We start from the raw sequence: 18,780 nt of genomic DNA on the forward strand, positions 1-18,780 counted from the left end.
TTAATTGTTTTTTTCTCATGTGAAGTCTTCTTTTGATAATTGTTTTATTAAAGATATTGAAGATGCTACTGGCACTAGAATATTTCTAAAAGTGTTAGTTTTTTTGTCCTTTTTTTTTAAATTGTTTAACCCCTAGACAATCCTGGGCATACCGGTACGTCCAGCGGTCACTAGGGGAGTTCAGAGCGTGCCAGCCCCGCTCTGAACCGCCGTGATCCCGGGTGCTATATGTAGCCCGGGACCGCGGCCATGATGTGTATCGGACCGGACGATTAGACCGTGCCCGCTAATTAAGTATTCAGATGCAGCTGTCAAAGTTGACAACTGCATCTGAATACTTATTGCAGCCCTTCCCTGGTGGTGTAGTGGACATATCGCCCCCCCCCCCCCCCACGACTCGATGGTGAAGGGGCGATCCCTGCATCCGGCACTGACCGGGCCTGCGCCGTAATGGAGCTGATCCCAACTCGGCACTCTGTTGCAGTAACAGCCACAAACTTTGTTAAAAGCCATCAGCAGCCAATCAGAAGACTTTTAGACTTAAATATTCATTGGCAATCCCAGGCATGCCCTGTAGGCTGTGATTGGTCAGGCGGGACATGTGTCCCTGCTGTACAATAACACCAGCCATGCATCCCGTTGTCATTCTGCTGCCGGTTAGTGTAGGAAAAGGTTGGTGCTGCAGCCAGGGAGAGAAAGGTAGACTGCAAAACTTTACTAACTGCTCCAGTCATCTTGTGGTACTCGGACAGTAACTGTGATGTTGTTTGTTGTGACGCCAGTACTGTAGCAGTACAAAGGTGTGATGTTGATACCTGTTTTGTGGCTGGTTTATGTCTTCAAATGGTCGGTAACCTCCGGGTTTGTTGCGGGTCCCTTGGGCACTTATCATTGCAACCTGGAGTGCTATGGAGTGGTAGTAGACTCACCTGGTATGTTGGTACTGCCACCCACAGAAAAGGGGAAAAATAACCCAAGGTAGACGGTGGTGTGTGTGGGTGCAGGTGCAGGAAGAGAAGACAGAGTCCCGTGCATTTAGTATATAGAAAGAGAACCCTATACTGGATAACGTTGCAAAAGAACAGGTAGTGCAAAACTTGATAAACATAATTGCTGACAATAGAGTAAACCAGTGCTTAGTAGAAGTAGATGCTTGTTGTTGTAAATGCTTTTGTGAAGAGAAGGAAGAGGAGAGGAGTTGCCAGAGGAGCCCTGCCCAATAAAGACCCTGTACTCTACCAGAACTGAAGTGTAGATAAGAAGATAAGTGATACTCATACTCGCGTATAGACTACACTCTGACCGCTTCTGCCCCCTACTTGCTTAGAACTTGCCCAAGGTGGGTAGCATAAGCCCCTGTCGTTTGGTTACCTCGGTGTAGCAGACTTACAAGATTACCCAGTCATCTTGCACTGTGCAGTAGGATATGTAGACCAATTCCGGAATCTTTGTCCTGCTGGGGTCAATTCCTCTTGTTTCAGGAGATCGCCCTGCATGTTTTTGAGAGGTTTCTGGCATGGGCTAGGGTTATCCTAAGTGGCTTCTTTCACCTACTTGGAGTTTAGCACTGCATAGTGGTGGTAGTTTCTTTCATAGAGAATAAAGTCTTTAGCTGCATCTGTCTCTGGTCCGTGTCAGGGGTCCAGGCCACAGCCAGGCCCTGGCTTAACTTCAGCAGGAACTGGTTTTGTTGTATCCTCTCTCACTAGAAACTGGTCTAAGACTGACTCACTCACTTCCTCCACCAGGTAACCCCTCCTACAGGGGCTATATCTAAGCCCTCCTGTAAGTGGTGGGGATAAGTGTGGGTGAGAGAGGCTAAACAGGATAGGACAGAAAGAGACAGCACTTGTGACTGGTCAGCAGAGAAACACATGACAAACAAGGGGGGTGAAAAATGTTCAGATTTTCAGACCTTTCTGCTAAATAGGGAAATGTTGCCGATTCAGACAGAGATAGAAAGGCCTGAAAAAGTGTACTGTAACAGTGAGATCATCTGTGAAGAGGAGCTGGTGGCTCTCAGAATGTCAGTGATACAAGTCAAGATTAAGTGGAGGCTTACATTACACAGTGCCCCCAGTTCCATGTGGTTGTCCTCCACCCGCTCCTCTGATGCTGAAACCATCGACCACCTTGCCTTACCCCTTTGCAAATCTTCTAAATGCTGTGAGCCCCAGATGATGGAGCAATCACTAATGCTATTTGAGGTGTCTTCTCCTATAGATTTAGTTGTCCACTTGACTCAGTTAAACACCTGCAATGTATAGATGCCCAATCACTCATGAAGGATGAGGACATGGTAAAAGTAGTGCACCTGACGTGTCAGACAATGATGAAACACAACTGACAATTTATGACACTTTGAGCTGTGTGATGACAGTCATGGAAGACAGCATCGCATTTTTTTGTGTGAAATTACCAAGGACAAAACACGGCTGGTTTGCATGCTGTGCTACAAGGCCCTAAGCTGAGGTGTTATTGTTAATAATCTCAGCACCACAAGCATGCTAAGGCACAGCATCACCACCACTATCATCAACGGCCATGTCCACAACTTTCCAGGGAAGTGTATAGCTTTATATCCCACAAACCTTTAAAAAAATAAGAAAATACAGCCCCTTTCACCCACGATCACTAGTTTTAGCAAACTAATTTCCTTTGAAATGCTCCCACTTAGGCTGGTGGAGATAGAAAGTTTCAAGAACCTGATGGTGGTGGCTGTTCCCCCAGTTTGTCATAGCCAGGTGCCATAACTTCTCTAGGTTGGCCATCCCTCACCTGCACCAACAAGTTAGAGAGAAGATATGGTGTGCACTGTGCCACCACCCTGCTGGACACATTGCATCCTTGATACCAATGGTAGAGCGGTATAGAACATTAAATGAATACAAACAAAAGGTGGTGGAGGCACTACTGTTAGATTTCAAATGTGACAGATAGGGTTTAGGGGGAATAACACGCCAAAGAGGAGAAGGTTGCCATCACAGTTCGGGTACCAGCATCGACTCAGAAGGGAGGGTGAGCATGACCCCAATGTGGAACACCTTCCTCAGCACTCCACAAAATGCAACATCAACATCTAAGCATACGAGCAGGATGCAGATATATAAGTACATGGTGAATGAGTACGAGTCAACATGTACTGGTGTCATGGTGCTGAATTCAATTTCTGGGTCTCCAAATTGAACACCTGGCCCCAAATTGCATACTTTTCCAGACTTTGCCCTGTAGGCCTTGGAGGTGCTGGCCTGACCTGCAGCAAGTGTGCTATCTGAAAGAGTATTTAGTTCTGCTGGAGTTGTCATCACTTACAAGCAGGTCATCAAACTTTTTTAAGTTTGAATAAGCCAATCGAACCTGATTATCCTCGGCTCATCCCTACCTTTTATCAGTCCAAAACAAAAAGTGATTTTTTTAAAAAATATTATTTTATAGCCTCAAGTATCCTGATTGCAACAGTGTTTTTACTTCCTTGCTATGTTGCCAAATTATATAGATCTTATTATTTGGTTTACGATTTGTACTTTCAACGTAATAATTAGATGGGTAGGAACTTTATTGTAAAATATGATATGAAGGCTAGATTCAACCAAATATCAAAACCCTTATATCTAGGGAGCTTAGTATTATAGCATGACTATTTTAATTGAAACATAAATCAAGGCTCATGTGGGCTTTATACATAGAACCTGACTATTTTAATTGATATTATTTATATACCTCATATTTGTAAGTTTGAAGTTTGATGTATTAATGTCAGGGTACAAAAGTGGAGCAGAACTCAGCAGTTCCATCTGTATTATGGAGCCTTAGGAGGTCCAAAGGCTCATTAGACAGATAAGAAGGCAATAGTCTTATAAATGCTACAGAGAAGGAGATCCTGTTACATGTGTTTTTTTTTTTTTTTCTTTTAAATTAAGATTCTACTTTGTATTTGTATTTATACTTTATTATAACACCACTAGGCAGTTGTCCCATTGAAAAAAAATTCCAAGCGGTTGGAATCCTATTATCTATATACATTTTACTACATTCTTGTTATGAAATACAGCCATTAATATAAAAAAATTTTGAATCACTATAGCTAATGTAATGAATTTGATTGCCTTACTATTTCCTTTACTGTCTTAAGCTTTCTACTATGAATTGGTCCATATCATTTTAATTTCTTTTTTTACATGAATGTTTTTATTAGCTGAATAATAATAATAAAATGCCAGTATTATCAGCAGTCATGCTTTTCAGTTTTCAGTTGCTTATCAACTGCAGAAGTATCTTTTGAAAAACAATATGGCTAAACTGTGTTACTAAAAGGCTTCGAACACTTGACATGAAAAATAAGTCATACTCACTTTACCAATCCCATATGCTGCTCCTTTTCTGATGCATCCCAAATCCCTTGTCTACTGTACATCTTGCTTCCTCTTAACACAGCACATTTGTCATTGCTGGACCAGTGATGAGCTGCTGCAATGGTTGCAGTAGTCACATCTCCCATTTTGCAGAGAATCGATGACATGAGTACGGCTTTTTTTTTTGTTGTTGTTGTTGTTTTTTTTTTCAAAGCTATTGAAAAATTATTAATTGCTGGACAATAGAGATGAGTGAGCACTAAAATACTTAAATATTCTTTATTCTTTTCGTGTTGTATATTTTAATACTCAAAGGCTGTATTGAAAAATACCTTTAATAGATGTAATAGACTCCAATCAAGCTTGTGCAAGTATAGAACACAATGACCAACTCTGAAAACTTTCCAATTACATCAATTAATCAAGTAAAGTGGAAGTAGTATAAAACATATGTTTTATTCTGCCTTAGCCAATGGCTATAGTCAATACCTGACAGCCAAGTCCCATCAATTTGTAATGTCCCTATGAATAATACGGGTAGACAATAGGCAGCCACATCTTGCATCTAGATATAATATAGTGAGTATTATGTTCATGTCCGACTCCCATTAAGCAGTCTCCCAGTCCATTTATATCACGGAGATGAAGTACAGATAAGTCTGGCTATTTTTTTATTAGGTAATCTGTAGATAAACAGTTGATCCTAATACTAAAGTGCAACTTACTTAGCGTTAGGTGCTATGTACAGTAAGTCAGTGTCGTGGCATAAGTTCAGGCAATGGTGCTGTAGGAATACAGATACAACATAGATAAATGTGAGCTGCTAGTGGAAAATGTGCTAGTACAGCATAACAGTATTTAAGTCCCAACCCTGCAGCGGCAGATTGCTGCAGGCGCTCATGACCTCCTATGTCAAGAACGCCAACCAACCGTGGGCTGCCTTGTGCATTTTATGGAAGCACACACTCCATTGGGTGGTGGTGGTTCTTGTGGTGGAGGATTACAGCAAAAATGTAGAGAAAGGTACCTAACACTCAGTAATTTACTGAAATGCATCAATATTTACAGCAGTATGCGTTTCGGTCAAGCATGAGCAAAGCCGATGAAGGTCATGCTTGGTCCAAACGCGTACTGCTGTAAATATTGATGCATTTCTGCACTGAATAAATTACTGAATTTACTGGTGAGTGCTGGGTAAGTTTCTCGACAATACATTACAGACCAGGTGCCAGTACCCCAGTGTGCTGCTATTGCACAATATATTGCACATTAACAACAGGATACTTGCCATCAAATTTAAGACAGTACATCTGCAATTTATTTGGTATTTTATCATGGAAAATAGTTAGACTTATCTGTACTCTTAATCCCCTGATGACATCACTGCACAGCGAAAGAAACGTGTTGGGAAACTGACATGACCATATTACTCCCCATATGATATCTGATGTGGGCCAGATATGACTGTTAATTGCCCATACATAATATTCATAGGGACATAAATTGTCTGCTGTTTTAGTGTGCAGTTTAATGGTACTTGCCTGTTAGGTATTGACCATAGCCATCTGCTAGGTATATATTATAAAACTTAGGGAAAATTACAGATTTACAGTTTCAGCTTTATCTATGGTGTTAGGTCACTATTTCAGGTACATTTTAATTTTACAGCATAATAGTCGTGATTCATGCTACTTCCATGTAAACACAATAGGCTTCAGCAAGCAGATGAGTGTCGTATAGAAATTTAATGCTAATCAGACATTTTTGTGCAGCAGAAATATTTAAGGTTGGTTGGAGTCTGAGAGAGCCACACAAGTTTATATCATGACATCTATATACTCTCATGGACCATACAGACAATGGCCATCTCTAAATATACAAATTGGACTGATTACCAATGTAAGTCATCAATAAAAAAAAAAATCAATGCTATAAATTCCAGATACTAATGTTGGAGAATAAAATCAAGGATTTTTTTATTTTTTTTTCATCTCTGTGAGTTATTGTAATCAAATGTCATCACATTCCACAAACTGTTATCATGTCTCTATGATATCAGTAGCTGCTAATATCAATACATTTTTTATTACAACTTGTTATGTGATTCATTCCAGAAAACTGATATATTCGGTGAAAATCATTTAAATCCAATTACCATTGCAAGATTGAAAGAGATGGAAAATATTGAAAATGATGTGATAATGTCATGACTAATGCCACAAATTACTCTGGCAGCTCAGTGTTCATGCGTTACCAAGTGCTAATATACAGTGAACAGTTTACATTACTCTGCATTAACCAGCAAACTGCTGCGGATGTGAATTAAACATGATGCAAAATTGCAGATTGAGGCTTTGTTTGAGTTTATCACACATCACAGCGTGTTACTTCTTAATAATTCACTCCCTGTGGGTGACATCTGAAATAGATGTTGCTCGCTTTAGTCATTTGTATAAAAAAAAATGCAGAACCTTAGTGCATGATCTTTGTTAGTAGTAGCATGAAAAATTATAAGGTTTGTGTTGTTTAATGTAGACCTGTCAAGCATATAGGTTTCCAAAAAAAAAAAGAAAAATAATTGTTCATTGTAGTAGAAGTGATTGTATATTTTCTATGCTTGGAGTATTTGTGCTCTGAGCTAATCATATTTCCCTCCTGCCGCTCCCATTCCCTTTTTTCTGTTTAACAAAACACTGACAAGACAGCTATAGGCGAAACGTTTTCCTTCTCTGTCTATTATTTACAGTTTTAAACTAGAGGGATTTTTTGGTGACCGAGAAGGCTTCCGAATATTTACCTGTATGAAAAAAATTATTTAAGAATAGCGAAACTACAAGCAGCAGGTATATTTTAAGGGTCCGTTCACACTAGTAAAAGCGGCGGAATCCCGCCTGCCTCAGTGTCACACAGTATTTCTATGGGAGGGCTCGCGTGCCTCCCCTCCCGTCGCTTTCCGCTCAAAGAATTGACATGTCAATTCTTTGAGCAGGGAGCTGGGGGAACAGAGGCGCGTGAGCCATCCCATAGAGACCCTTAGGCAGGCGAGATTATGCAACAGGGAGCTCTGCCGCAAAATTATGCCACTTTAATTCAGTGTGCACATACCCTAAGAAACTAATAGGGCAGTTGGCATTTATTATGTTATTTCAAAACATTATGTGGCTGTCAGGGACGGGAGGAAGGGACAAAACATGACAGTGAGCCCCGATACTGAACCCGCCAACTGTCCCTACCTACTTGCCTCAAACGGCCCTAGAAAGCCACGGACAACCACAAAGACATTTCCTGAGCTAGATACGTGCACACAGAACAAGACAGACTAACAAACACTATATCGGATAGTCAAAAAGGCAAGGTCAGAACCAAATGGGCAGCGTAGTACAAAATCGAGTAACAATCGGATAGTCAAAAAGTCAAGCAAGGGGTCAGGTAACAAGGTCGAGCAAGCAGAGGGAGTTGGGATCGCAGGAAAAGACACAGGGGAGCTGGGACCAGGGTATGAAACCAGCAATCAGAAACTGACCGCTGCCTCATCAAATACAGGACCAGGAGCCCGGAGCAGAACATGATTGGTCCAGACTCCTGAGTCCTGATGCAATACACATGGGTGGCTGCAGACTGGGTGGCTTCTGCCACTCAGCCTGAGCCTAATACTGCATTTACACGGAACAATTATCGTTCAAATTTTCACAATAACGATCACATTTGAGCGATAATCGTTCCATGTAAAGACCGCAAACGATCAAGCGACTAGCGAAAAATTTGTTCATTTTGATATTTAAACATGTTCTCAAATTGTCGTTCATTGTTCGCTAAAAATTCGCAGATCGCTTCGTGTAAACAGTCTTTCAAACATTCTTCCTATGTAAAAGATGGGCTTAAGCGATCTTAAAAATGAGCCAAGTTGCCATGCATCACTGGAACCCTCGGCACCCCTGGTAACTAGGAACACCGTCGGGTCTCTGTGACGTCACACAGCCCCGGGCAGGAGGACGTCGCTTTGCTCCAGCCATGAGAGACGACGCTGGATCGCGGTCAGGTAAGTTCCTGACTGTGGCACAACCCGAATGACTACTAGCGGCATCAATAAAATAAAAGGTGCCATTTCTTTGTATGTTCCTACTAGGAGCTTAGCTAGAGAGGGTGCAGCAGGTATGTTTTATGTGATGTTCTAAGATGTGTGAAGAGGTCTGGATACAATAGCTTATGGGGGGGGAGCATAGTTTACTTAAAAATGCAAAAATGCTAAATTTGGGTAGAGGCCCTCGGTCGGATGGATACCCAACACACACCCAGTTGGAGAGTAGTTTCTCCCGAACATGGCTGCATCGGAGCAGCATTGCTTTAACTAATGCATCTTAGAATCCCATAAAATAGGTTGTTACTACACCTTTGCCCATGAGCATAAGGAGGGTTATAAAATCTCTCTTTTCGATATGAAGAGGCCAACACTATATAATTAAGGAGCCCCATGACAAAGTGGATACTAGGACCCAACGACTTGGAGGAACACCTCTCATTTCTATTATTGGGACTTTGATAGTTCCAACTAATATGACCCCCTTAGAATAAAGTGGTAGTGGTACCAGGGAAAACATTTTTAGTTTAGCTCCTGGCAGTTCTGCATTTTTGAAGGCTAAATAGATCAGAACTGAGAGAATCATTCTCAATGCAACACAGTGGCTAAAACATAACTTTTATTATAACTAACAATAAAATCCAAATATACTGTATATCATATATGGCTGGGTTCACACTATGTATATTTCAGGCTGTATTTGGTCCTCATGTCAGGTCCTCATAGCAACCAAAACCAGGAGTGGATTGAAAACCCAGAAAGGATCTGTTCACACAATGTTGAAATTGAGTGGATGGCCGCCATATAACGGTAAATAACTTCCATTATTTCAATATAACAGCTGTTGTTTTAAAATAACAGCACATATTTGCCATTAAATGACAGCCATCCACTCAATTTCACCATTGTGTGAACAGAGCCTTTCTGTGTTTTTAATCCACTCCTGGTTTTGGTTGCTATACAGCCTCAAACATACAGCCTCAAATATACGTAGTGTGAACCCAGCTTAACAGGAAATAGATATTCAAAGGCTTGGAAATCATAAGTCAGACCAAAGTAATGCTCCTGTACCCTTAAAGAATAGATACTTTACAATTGTTTTTGTTGCATAAACCAGTCCAAACTAACAGTATGTTCACACAACGTCAAAAATAGAGAAAAGGTGGCCGTTTTTTAAATTTAAAATAACGTCAGTTTTTGCCGTGATTTAACTGACTGCAATGCAATACATTGAAGTCAATGGAAAGAAGGACGTCCAATGTACACAATGCATTGAATAACAGACGTTATCGCCACGGACATCAAAATAATGATCATGACAATTATTTTCAGACACCTTTTGCAAACAGCGGACTTTTGTCACCGTTCTTTCTCCGTCTTTACTATTAAATTCAATGGACTTTTCAATTAAGCCACACTCAATTAGTAGCCCAAACTAAAACAATGTGCCAACAGCGTTAATTGCATGAAGGGGAGGCCAGACAGCGGACGTCATTTTAAACAGAGCTGAAAAAAACGTGTTGTGTACATAGCCTAACCATGAAAGATGGTATAGATCTCAGCATATAACTCTCAGTATGAACCGTGTCCATCAGGAGATAAATACTGGGTATTCTTTGCAAACCTCCACCAAATGAACAGTGATATGGATGACCAGGCTCCGTTAGAGCCACATACTATTACCCCATTCCAGGATAGCACCACAAGCTACATAGTAGTGTGGTGAGCAGCGATGCACACAGTGCACTCACATGACAGGCATCCTGCTGTACTATGATGTTGTGCCACTGCATTGTGTTTGACAGCAGCTACATTTGTTCCTTTTGTAAAGTGTTTGAAGAAAACAATTAGTTACAAAAGAAAAGTTTATTTAATTTAAAGGATGTTTCTTTGTACTTTGCTTTAAGTTCCTATTTTAAGAAGAATATGGCAGCTGTGTAACTAAAAGACTAGGATGCACATTACCAAAACTCATAGTGGAAGCATACAGAGGAAGCTCTCAACAGGCAATGGAAAGTGATTTCCTTATGTTCATTTCTATTAGGACTGCGCTATGGGAATGGCAGCATGCAACATGGCAAAATCAGTATCTTTATTATCGTAAGTGAGTTACAGAGCAGCCTGTTGAGTTTTACATTTTTTATCTTAAGTAACAGTTTTATATCATTTTTTTTTATTTTACTATTATTTCTAAATATTAGGTTTATATATGTCCAGCATCCACCAATAGATAAGTAATGTAACTGTCTAATTGAAAAATATCCAATTAATTCACTACAGTACAGTAAACAGTACAAAACAGTGCACATATAGACTCTCACACCCCATTTTTTTATGGTGCAGGCACATGGTGTCAGCAAGCTGGTAAGTACAGACAATACAATAAGGAGGAATTAAGGCTCAACCAGGTGGGAGACAAAAAGCAACAAAAAGCAATGCAGCCACAAAGTGACGTCAACAGCACCTGCATTGTGTAGTGTAACTGAGTGTTATGTGTGGTGTGCTGCAGTATAGTTTAACACAAGAGTCGGTGCTGACCAAGTGGTTGAGAACCAAGCAACATTTCCTAGAGAAACATTTCCTTGAAAATATTGGTTAAGAACCAATTTGTTTGAGTTTGTAGCAGATTGAAAATTAAGGTAACTGTGTATAGCAAGAAACAGGCTGGACTACAGACATGTCCTTTCTTAACCTCTCTTTAAACCCATTGTATTAAGTGATGTATGATGTGCCAGCATTTCACAACAATATTGTTTAGTGACACTTTGTTATAAGTGTATACAATGTGGGTTATTTTATTACTAGTCACTAGTGCAAAAAGTAGCAAATGTTTGCATAATACTATTAATTTTTGTGCAATGCTCTCATTTGTTTGCAAAAAGCACAGAAAAAGTCCCAAACTGAAGTCCCCATTGATTAATTCCACCTTGTGTTTGTTTGTGTAGGTGATATTGTGTAAAAAGGTTGTGTCGTGTTGAAATTTGAATTCTTAAGTAAACTAGAAAGGGGGGAGGACAAATATCTTTGTCTACATTATTCATAAGGAAAGCCTTAAGCAATGCTAGACATACCTTTTGGCTTTTATCTCTATTACCACATTATGTAAAGGAAGAGGCTATGTTCACACAATGTAAGAAAGTTATTAATCACGGCCGTTGTCGCCGATTTGCAACATGGCCGTGATTAATCCTTTACCTACTTTGTGCTGCAGAGAAGGGAATCCCGACCGTAGTGTATACACATAGTATATACTCCGGCTGGGATCAAATGAATAGCGGCCACAAAAAAAACTGTCAGTGCACACAATGGAGTGTGCGCATGCTCCATTGTGTACAGCGCCAAATTTGGATTTGGATGCACATAATTGCACCCGCATCTGAATTCAGCAGCACTGAAGATCATCCAGCTGGTACTGCAGTACCGACCGGAATGATCTTCTCTGACACCTACCGTTCCATAACCCTATCAGGTCACGGAGCGGCCGGTGTCTTACTACGTGGGAACATGGCCAGAGACTATAAGGCCTAATTCACATGAACAGTGCCACGACCCCCACCATGATTGGCGCCGCAATGACCAGAGGAGAATTGCTGCATGGATTCCCCAATAGAAGTGCAGCCCCCACCGCCGCCTGGTGGCAGAGATGACAGTCATGCAGAAGACAAGAGCGCAGAATGCAGAAGAAAACTACTAATCTACTCCCCCTGTGCCAGTGAACAAAGGAGCTAGCCAGCACGAGGGGAGTAGGCAAGTAGCTGTTTAGTGCGCCTCTGTCAACTCTGCTACCAGGTGGAGGGGGGGGGGATCTGTGCTGTGATCCCCCCTAGGAAATGTCCTATTTTTTCAGGGTGTGGATCGCGGAGCCATATCATAGAGGGGTGGGGGTTTCCACCCACTGTGGGTTTGTCAGTCTGCCTCAAGTGCTTCAGCCCGGGCCTGATGGTACATTCTCAATAAGAACTTTAAGATCTCTTGTATTAAGAGCAGAAGAAGCCCTAGAGTCACAAACCCTCCTTAACTGGAAAAACAACAAAAGACATCACTGTAGACTGAGGATCTGCTCCACCCACCATCAGTGGTCAGTTATTAAGGAGTCAAAAATGGTTCAGGGGAAATATAAGGAGGTAGCAGAAGATGACACAAGAATGATGGAGAAAGAAAAGCATAATTGTGATGGAGTACATGGAAGGTTTTAATAGCATTGGCTAGTTTCATTCTAGAAACATGGAAGGAGAGTAGAAAGACTGTTTTGCCGTCATGTGTCATATTTTTTTGAATAGAAAATATTTAAATTATTCATAGGCCAAATTGCTCTTACGGCAGAATAATCAGCGTGGGAGCAAGGAAGAGCTCATAAACACCTAATCAAAAATTAAAGCTGCTTCTTAGATGAAATGATTATTTTTGGTTGCAAATGTTCAGAATTTAAAATTAAGATAATTTGAGAAATCTAGTATTAACAAATGTTAGGTTGCAAATGATGACTGTATTTTCAATAAGAGGTTAGGTTTGAATATTACAGTAGTATAGTTAGTATACAATGCATACAGAAAGTCTTCAGACACTTTTACTTTTTACCACTTTGTTTTGTTGTGGCCTTTTGCTAAATATAAAAAAATTAAATAAATAAAGTTTTCCCCCCGATCTGCATTCACTATGAGAATGTAAAAACTGAATTTAATTTTTTTTTTAGCAATTTTGAAAAAGGCGAAACAACAATATCACATGGCCATGGGCATCCAATATGGCCTTGCTATGACACTAATAATTTTGCTCTAGAGTCTCCCATGACTCGGGTAAGTTCACCTGAATGGACATATTTTGGAAAAATATACCTGTAACAAACTTGCCTTTATCCGTGGCGGCGTCACCTTTGTTTTACATATCAGCGCAGCTTTCCCAGGCTGCAAGTGTAGCGGGCAGAAGTAAACGCCGGGTCAGTCGGATCTGGTCCCAGCCTTCCAGATCTCCTTAATCTGGTCTCCCTGAGCAGCAAGACTTCAGCTGCTTCTCACATTATCTTAGAAAGGGACTGACGGCCAGTTAGGGGCCACTGTTTAGGGTGGTTGTCAAGCAGGCAGGGACAGCGGGAGGGTTTAGTTCCAGGGCTGCACTCACCCTTGACCCCTCCTGACATTACTGAATCAAAGGCCCAATATATTTCCACTTTGGACTGCATGGAAGCTTAGATACATCACTTGACTCTGTCAGTGCAGGACCTGGTGGAAAAAGCGCATTTTCAGGAGACCGCTTTTTATTGTGTTTAGAGAGAGTTGCAAACTTCACTTCAGACTCAGACCCATATTGTGTGGTTCAGAAGGTCAGCACGTAGGGATCATTATATCCCTGCTCAGAGGGGACCCTCAAGAGTGGGCATTTTCCCTTCCCCCTGGGGCCCCAGAGAAAAATACTGTGGAAGAGTTATTTTCAGCCCTAGGGATACTGTATGATGAACTAGATCAGGCAACATCAGCAGAATCTAAGCTTCAGACTTTGTGTCAGGGCCTCAGACCTGTTGAAGAGTATTGTGCAGAATTAATAAAAGTGGTGTGTAGCTTCTGGTTGGAATGATCCAGCACTTAGGTGCCAGTCTAAGCTAGGATAGTCTGACCAGTTAAAAGATATGTTGGTGTGTTACCCTCATCCTGAGACACTAGAAGCATCCATGACTTGCCGGAATGCAGGAGTTAAAAGGAGTCCACAATAACTTCATTTTCCAGCTCTGAGACTATGCCGCAAGTAAAGGAGGAACCCATACAAGTTGGAACTGTTCTCCCTCCTGCCCGGTGAGAAATCTGCAGAAAGAAGGGGCTTTGCTATTACTGTGGATCTGCTTGTCACTACATACAGAAATGTCCCAAACGTCAGCCAGCTGAAGAACTTCAAAGCCTAGATAGTCACAGGGAAGGCCATCTAGGTGAAAAGGTATTTCCCACTGTGTCAAAAACGAGAAAAGAACTTTGTGGGTCTGTATTTGTTGACCAGGGTGCTGCAGCTAATTTTCTTGATTTCAAGATTGCTCAGCAGTTGGGGTTGCCCTTGTTGTCCTTGCTGAACTCCTTAAATCTGGGGTAGATGGCACTCCTTTGGGGGCTGGTTCAGTCTGTCATTGTACCCCCCAAATCTTGTTACAGGTGGGGTCACTGCATTATAAATATTGTACATTTTATGTTATAGAAGGTCTTTCCATTATTTTGGGGTTACCCTGGTTAGAACAGCATAATCCTGAATTTAACTGGACCACTGGAGAACTGATTAAGGGGGGGTCTGGGTGTGTCAACCATTGCTTTTCTGCATTGTATGGCTAACCAGTCTCTGTAGTGGAGAAAAGAAAATTCATGATAACATTGTTGATTTTGCTGATGATTTAGTTTTTTTCAGAAACCGGAGTTAAAGAGGAACTCTGGGTAGAGGTAATAAAAATGAACCTGCTGCAGAAACAAACAGCATTGCTTACCTGTCTAACCCAGTTGTGAAACAACCAAAAGTCCATCTAGTTTGGGGGGCCTTTTGTTCTTTATTGTGTGGCTGTACTCAGGACAGATTCTAGGTTTTCTGCTGCCTGAGGAGAGACCTGAAATGGTGCCCCCCCCTCTCATGCCCACACTGACTATTGAAAGTCATAGGCGGGTGTGCACAAAACCTGTAGTTTTTAATAATAAGTGCAACCTGCTCCACCATATAAGTCACCCTGTCCCAGCACTACCTTCCATCCTTGGTGAGGACAAGACAGAAAAAGTATCCAATTCCATCAAAGTGTAAACAATTCTTCAAGGGTAATGACTAATGATCACTTGAAGTGTAGTGATGTGTGACACGTATAACTATACCTGCAAAGCGTCTGCAGTCCTGACTTCCTTGCATCCTACGTCTGTGTCCATTTATCATCCGCAGGTCATGGGGTCAAGCAGTCAGTGGTGTATAGCTGACAGTATAATTTATGGCCACTCTATAAAATCTGCCGCTCTTCAAAGCTGCCGCCTGAGCAGTAAACTCATCATGCCTCATGGCAGAAGTGGCCCTGGCTGTACTTCCTGGTTGAGCAGTTGTACAGAGTACTACAGGTTCCAGAAAGCATTGCTTTCCCTCAGCTGTTCATCACAGTCCTCCACCCTGCCTGTTCCCCGCCCAATGCAGTTGCAGAACATCTAGGCTGTGTTTACACATTGCAGCTTCATTGTGTTACTGAATTCATTGCAGTACTTTATCATTTTATTGTGGTCCCACCCACACAGCACGATGTATTCTCTACCTGTAATACCCACACAGCACACTGTTACTACTTACAATATAACGCTGAAATTGAAATAAAGTAAAGAACTTTTTAAATGTATTTTTTTTCTTTTCCTCTTCACGCACGTATTATGATCAAGCATCTTTTGTCTTTTACCTTGAGCCCCCCAATAAGGACTTTATCCAATATTATCTTACATAGGATATACCGTTTATGCCACGTTTTTTGTCAAGGTGGAATTGGCAGTGTCGGCTCTGATCCTCTGTGCCATTTAGTATCATTTAATTGGGTTACTGCATCATTTTTGTGAAGACACTGCAGTACTGCAATTAAATTCTAACGTGTGAACATAGCCCTAATTTCACTGCAGACTTTAGCATAATCAGTGAAGTTGCAGCAGCTGCTTCTGTCACTCTTTATCTGCTCAGATGTAGGCTAAAGAGGCTGGTCACAGATGTTGAATCACTCAGGGGATTGGGGGATCCAGCAAAGATTCCTGTGACATCACTCCCTGCCACCAGTCTCCATTATCAGCCTGTGCTCAGCAAACACACACAATGTGAGACAGAGGGATGTAATCTCTGTCTCTTAAGGGGGAGAGCAGAGGGAGCAGTAGACAAAGTGGACTGGCCCAGAGGCCAGTTTTCTTCACTTCCTGTCAACCAGCTACCAGTGTGGCAGAACCACACCGATATGGTAATACATTATATAGATACATCTATCTAACTTTTTATGTACTTTTTAATAGAAAAAAGTTTTCCTTATGTGGAGTTCCCCTTTAACCCTTTGAGGACAAAGCCCAAAATGACCCAATGGACCGCGCCAATTTTCACTTTTTTGCTTTTGCTTTTTCCTTCTCCCCTTCTATAAGCTCTAGCATTTTCATTTTTCTATCTACAGGGCCATGTAAGCTTGTTTTTTCTCAGGAATAGGTGTACTTTGTAATGGCGCCTTTCATTCTACCGTAACATGTATGACAGAACCCTCCAAATATTTTTTATTAAAATATAAATTGGTGAAAGTGAAAAAAAATTGCAATATTTTTACTTTTGGGGGTTCCTGTGTCTACGTAATGCACTATACGGTGAAAGCGACATAATACCATTATTTTATAGGACAGTCCGAACACAACCATATGTTGGTTCACACAGATTCTCTAATGTTATATATTCTTTTAATGAGATGCTTTTTTTTTTTTTTTTTTTTGCAGTTATTAATAAAATAGCCCTATTGTGATGCTTATAACGTATTGTGACTCTTAAAGAGTTTTTATTTTTTCACCTACGGGGCATAATTTTTTGCTCCATAATCTCTAGTTTTTATTAGTAACATTTTTTTCTAGATCAGACGTATTGATCAGTTTTTTATAAAAAAATTACGCATAAAATGTAATTTAAAAAAAAGTAATCCCTGCGTTTACCGCTTTTTGTTCACGCCATTCACCGAGTGGGAACAATATTGTTTTATTTTAATAGATCGGACGATTATGGATGCTATGGTATATTATATGTTAATTAACTTTATTGTTTTTATGTGTTTTATGTATAAAATGGGAAGGGGTGGTGATTTTCACTTTTATTGGGGGAGGGGCTTTGGGACATTTAAAAAAAAAAAAACTTTTTTATAGATTTTTATGTTTTTACACTTTTTAAGTTTTCTTAGGGGACTTTTACATTACTACATAAGATTGAACACACTGTTCACTGCTATGCAATAGCATAGCAGGGATCAGTGTAATCTGCGATCTTCTGTGGTAGACTCTATCAGAAGATCTGACTGCCCGGAGGTAAGAATTAGACCTCTGGCAGTCAGGCAGTGCGATTGAGACCCCCGCAGACATGCTACAGGGGTCACGATCAGTAAGTGACCGAAGATGCTCTGGTCACTTACACTAAAACGCTGTGGTCGCGGCGTTTAAGGGGTTAACGGGGGAAGGCCATGAACCCGGGCCCCCGGCAGGGCATACATTTACGTCTTCCTGCTTTAAGGCCCATGGTCGTTAAGGGGTTAAAACAACAAAAGCTACAGATCACAGTACAAAAAATGAGCCCTCATAAATCTCCATAGCCATAAAAACTTTTACCATAAGGCTATGTTCACACTACGTAAAAGTACGGCCGTTGTTGCCATCGTCAACAATGACCGTTCTTTATGCAGCATGGAACATTGCTTATTCCTTTATGGGATCCCGGCCGGAGCGTATACGCATCGTATACGCTCCGGCCGGGATCCCATGACGGGCCGCAAAGAACTGACATGTCAGTTTTCTGCGGCTGCAATTCAGTGAATAGGAAACCCTGTCAGTTCACACAATGAAGCGAGCGGCTCTGGACGCTTGCTTCATTGTGCCCTATGGGGAGTTCTGATGCGGGCGCACGTTGATGACCCCGCATCAGGACACTATGGCCATAAAGATCATCCGGCCGGTACTTAAGTACTGGCCGGGATGATCTTAGCAGAGACCTGGCCGGGTCACGGAACAGCCGGTCTCTTACAAAGTGTGAACATAGACTAATGCTTCTAGAAGGCAAGGAGGAAAAAATTAAAATGCATAAACAAACATTGACTGCATACTCTGATCCAAAAGAAGACACCTGCCTAGCCATCAGCTAGCCATGGCCAGGGGGGACCGGGGGTTACTGCAGGGACTCTGTGCTGCATGGGGAACATAATATTACTAATTCAAATAGGCTTTATGGACTAGGATTCTTTGTATAATCTGGAGAAATCAATCTTAGTTGATCCAATGGAAACTTTCAAGGTCAAGGACTTTCTAAGAACAGAGCTGCTAGTTTCCTGTAAAGTGGTATGCCTTGTTCCATATCCTTTTATACAGAGACTTTTAGTTGTGTATGAAGTAGAAGAGATTATGTTGAGAGTAAAGACTACTTCTATGCAATGCTTGTAGCTAGGGGTGTTCAAAGCTGTTTAATCTACCACGGTTCATGCTGTTTGGTTGCTATCAAAGTTTAAGTATTAAAACCCTATGGGCACTATTTTACTGTACAGCATCAGCAAAGCTCAGCATGAACTATAAGTGAGTGATATACAGTAGACTCTTCTATCATTCATTTGCAGCATTATGTACTTTGAAAGCCATTAATCCTAACTGCTAG

The sequence above is a fragment of the Dendropsophus ebraccatus genome, chromosome 14 (genome assembly GCF_027789765.1).
Source record: "Dendropsophus ebraccatus isolate aDenEbr1 chromosome 14, aDenEbr1.pat, whole genome shotgun sequence".
NCBI lineage: Eukaryota > Metazoa > Chordata > Amphibia > Anura > Hylidae > Dendropsophus > Dendropsophus ebraccatus.